Here is a 5,204-nt window from a genome sequence, read left to right as displayed (position 1 = left end):
TATTTAAGCTCCCCTCTTCTCCTGCTTAGGGTGTACCTTCGGAACCCTTCTCTCTCCCTCAAACTCTCCCTCTTCCCTTCTCTTTCTCTGTTACTTTGTTTTTCTTCCTTGCTCTCTCTCTTGTTTTCTTTCATCCTCTTCCCTATCTTCCTTTCCCAATTCTCTTTTCTTCTCTTCTCACTCTGTTCTTCTCTTTTCTCAGCCCTCTGTTTATCTCTCCTCTCTTCCCCTCTCTATTCTTTTGTTCTGCAACCAGCCATAGCCACCCACAGCTCCTTACCAGCAGTAGTTCCAGAGCAGATTTCCATCAGCCAACTTCTCCACAACTCACAGCCACCATTCCTCCACCAGCACAGCAGCCGAGCTCAACTTCAGGCTTCTCCTCTGCTCCAGCCCAAGCCCACTCCAGCAGAAAGCACCAGCAGAGCCCCGACCTCCAACTCCTCCACAGCATCCCCTCTGCTGCTGTCACAACCCGAGTAGCAGCTCATGGATCTCTCTCTCTCTCTCTCTCTTCTTTCCTTTTCTCTTTATTTACTCTTGTTTTTAATTAGTTATTGTTAACTTTTAGTAAAATTTCTACTCATGTTTTTAATTTTTGAATCTTTGGATGATTAGTATTAAATTCTATTTACTTTCTTTCTCTTCTCAATTGATATTAGCATTAGATTTATACTTATTTTTTTTATTTGTTTGAGTTTTTTTTTTAATTTTATTATTATTATTATTATTATTATTATTATTATTATTATTATTATTATTATTATTGATTAAGGTTTAGTTCGGTTTCTTGAAAAAATTTAAAATACAAAAAAAAAAAGAGAAAAAGGAAAAGTTTTATTATGTTCGTTAAATTTAGGTTTTTGTTGTGTTTTGATCTTTGGGTTCCAGTTCTTGGCTCATGTTAAAAATTCAGCATTTTGTGTGCATTTAATTCTTGATTTCGGTTCATAATTTTTTGTTCATGTAAAAGATTTGATTTTTATTGCGTGCATGTGTGTGATTGATTTTCCATTACGTGCTTTAATTCCATGATCAGTGTTACCATTTTTAATTAGCGTGTGGTTTGATGTTTCCTTAGGTAGATTAGATTTTCCATCCTTACTCTTTAAATTGAAGCATGTTAGTTTTAAGACTTTAATTTAAGTTTTTGTTTCAATCTCCAAAATTTTGAAAATCCGAATCTGAACCGAGTTCAGTACATTTTTATTTTCGATTGGACAAATGTAAATTTTGAGATTAAAACGCATTCCCTGAGGAGATGATCTAGCCCTTGGGCTTAATATTACACGACAGAACTCCTATACTTGGGATAGCTTTTGAGCTGCTCATTTTTCGAGTGAGTCAAGTTTTTGGCGCCGTTGCCGGGGAATGTCGGTCTTAGTCTCAAATTTGTGTTTTTCCCGTCATTTTTGTTAGTTTTATGAAAAGGAAAAAAAAATAGAAAACAAAAACTGAAAATTTTTTTGAGTTTTGAAAAATGGCTGCACCTGCACCGCGCACGATAATGGATTTTTTGCAGCTTGAATATGCCACTGCATCCTCTTCCACTGTTTTGCCTTATAACGAGCTTAATTTCATGATGCAGCGCGGGAGGACATCATTGCTACCCGAATTCTACGGGTCGGAATCTGAGTGCCCATATCAGCACTTAGCAGAGTTTGAATTAACCTGCAACATGTTTTTCTCTCATGCTAGAGTTGACGAATCTACTAGATTGAATTTATTTCCTGCTACTTTTCAGGATAGGGCACTGATTTGGTTTCATTCTATGAGACCTTATTCTATCACTAATTGGGTTGATATGGAGCGTGAATTCCTGCATGCATTTTGTCACTCACAGAGAACTCAATTTTTGCAAGAACAGATTCTTAATTTTGTGCAGCAGGATGACGAGACATTTCGGGCTTGCTGGGAGCGATTCAAGGATCTACTAAGCACTTGCCCATATCACGGGTTTGACTCATGGAGGTTAGCTGATTGTTTTTATACTGCTCTTACCCCTGATTGCAAGTGTTTTGTCCATACTATGTCTAATGGAGAGCCTGTCAGTGAGGATCCAGATTAGGTATTATCATTCTTTGATTACTTAACTGACAATGTCCCACAGTGCAACACACGATACACTCAGGCACCCATGACTGCACACCCTATTAGCACAATTAGTGGTGGTGATGCATATGAGCCACTAAACTGCCCAAACAACCCTCCGCCTCAATATCAGCCACAATAGATCTCTCCGAGCTGTACTTTGTCAAACCTTTTCGAGGATAGCATAACACAGATGGCGAACATGCTCCAACAATTCATGCAAACTCAAGTCGATCATAATAATGAATTGCGAGAAACCATTAATGCGATAAGCACGCAGTTGGACATCTTAGAAAATGAAGAATTGCCCGTGGAACCTCAGCCTAGTCCTCAAGAGTACCATTAGCCACACCAACAAATACATGATGTTTCTCTTGAGACAGCAGAGACCACCACCACTTCAAGAAGCGAGAAAGAATTTCCCCAACCTAAGATGCTCATCGTCGAACAACCAGTTGTCCTAGCACTAGAAGTCACGGCTGAACCAGAAGAGGTCAAAGAAAAATCAGAGGAAACGGGGCCAGAAGTGGAGCAGTTAGTTTATGAGGAGACTGACACTCATACGGAGTACCAACCTGTGGTACCTCATACTCCGAGCTCAGAAACCATGGAACCGTCACTCCTGCCTGAATCAGATGTTAAAGAGCCTAATGTGGAGGCAGACTCTTGTAGTGGTATGATGATATGTACACCCAATAAAGAGGGTGACCAATCTGGTGAGCATATAATTTTCAAAGAACCAGGTAAAACTTATAATGTTAATGCTTTTGAAGAACTACAGGTAATTGCTCCAATAACTTCCTTTCACACATTAGTTCGTAAAGAAGCAAATTTCCTGGAAACGATGTTGAATAAAGACCCTTTCTTGTCAACACAAGAGGGTCGACCTACACACAAATTGTTTGGTATTTTGACATGCATTAATTTATCTGAGGTTGATTTTCGTGCAGGTATGAAGACTGATTCACTGTGGCGGCTCAAATTTGGAGACCCGCCGATACAATTTGTAGACCTGCGGCCATTAGACGAAATTCCTCCTGAGCCTCCGCCAGACAATTGTGATGTTTTTCTTTTTGTTCTTATCATTTTATTTTATCTTATTTTATTTTTAGTTAGTTTTCAAGTCCATTTTCTCATAGTTCGATCTTTGTTTTCCATTATTTCGCCACTCAGGTACGCCTTCCTTTTCCCGTGCACAATATTTTCTATTTCCCCTATGCTTTCACATTGAGGACAATGTTCCACTTTAGTTGGGGGGGATGAGCATTCGCATGTGACACTGTGCACGTACACGTACTGGGTCTTAAAAAAAAACAAAAAAAAATCAAAAAATCAAAAAGAGAGAAAAAGAAAGGAGGAGCACTGAGGAATTACATTGTACTATGTCATGCTTAACACTGTGTATACCCTTCAGATACTTGCGTATAACTTAAGAATGACACACTTGAGTTAATCATGCGTAGTTTTCTCTTTATATGATCTTATGACTCCATTAAGAATCGATTGGTAGTACATTCGTGTTAATTTAACTATATAATTTCCTGTATTCACACGGCATCTCACGAGGCTAAATAAACACATTCATGTGATTCATTGCACTTAGGGTTTCCTGTGAGCATTGAGAGAACACCCGTGGCGACTATGACACCTTGTGAGATATCCTTGAGCTATTTATCTTCCTTTTGAGCGTTAATATCAAATCAAAGTTCACAGAACTCAATTCTTTTTTTCTGGATGATTCCTTGTACACTAGTCTTTATTTTTGATTTGCTAGCCTAGAGGTGACACCTAATGGAGAGATAGAAACCTAGGTCTTGTAGCCTACTCAAGATATGAAGGCTAAGCCACCCCTAGAGATAGACTTAGTTCATAGACCACTATTCGAGCTCAATTCCCATTGATGGTATGAAGATTACAAAAGAAGTGTTATGATTGTCCTAATTGATCAAGAAAAGACATAAAATGAAGAATGAGCAAAAGAAGGAATAATAAGCAATACACATGCGCATGAAATGAAATGTCAATGCCGGCCCAAATACATATCACAAAAAGTCAAGGACGACACATGTTTTCCACGTATGAAGATGCTTCAACCGGTTAATGCCTCAGATGTATTTACGACAAGTTTGTGAGTAAGTTGATCTAGGGTGGTCTCGGTTGGATATGGCGAGTAGGTGAGAAGATGCAAGGGTGAAGGATCCGACACCTCATAGATAGGCAAGATCCTTTCCAGAGTAGTCCACTCCATATACTTAGCATTGTTCCTTTTAATATGTGGGATGTTTGATCGCGACACTCCTCCTCACATATGATGAGTGAACCCATTCCTTTGAGTGTTCTTAAGGGTATACCAGTTAGGCCGAGTCAAAGCGACCATTCTGTAAGTGTCCACTGGCGTCCTAGGTGTACTGAGTCACACACATCACACACACCTCGAGAGTTTACCTTTTTATACTCGAACTTATATGATTGCATTAACTCTGAATGTGCCTGCTCCTAAATGACATATAAACGATGAAACTTGCATGAGTGACGTGCTTCGAAGTTGTGTGCATTGAATATGAAAAAGCTTGTGTGAAATTTAGTTATGTTCTTGTACGTGAAATGGTATAATTATGTCGCATGTGCATTGATTTCATGATTTCTAGAGTATGTAGTTGTAGATACCATCCTGAGATTCATTCACGTCATTTGATAGAGACTAGCAAAACGTTAGTTGGGGGGTGTGATTACGCGCCGAAACTGCGTAATTTGGCATCTTAACCCGGGCTTTACGGTTTATATTTTTAATTAAATGTCCAAAATTGTCCAATATTTTAATAAAGTGCCAAAATCATCATTCTTGAACTTTATTACATTATTTATGAAGTTTTGGTAATTTTTTGTTATAGGAAAAATCTCGGAAACCAAAACTGACACCTATTCGTATTTTGTACATAACATTTCCGTATGAGCTCTGATCGAGACGATTTAAATTTTTGAAGAAATAGGAAAGGATTATCTACAACTTTCGTGTTTTTAGTTTTCTGAGAAACGGGCTCCAAAAGAGTCAGATTTGCGATGAACAGATAATGAAAAAAATGAAAAAATATAACAATCCAGGTCGGGTCTCC

This window comes from Malania oleifera, chromosome 4 (genome assembly GCF_029873635.1).
Source record: "Malania oleifera isolate guangnan ecotype guangnan chromosome 4, ASM2987363v1, whole genome shotgun sequence".
Classification (NCBI taxonomy): Eukaryota; Viridiplantae; Streptophyta; class Magnoliopsida; order Santalales; family Ximeniaceae; genus Malania; species Malania oleifera.
Note: the sequence above shows the minus strand (reverse complement) of the source record.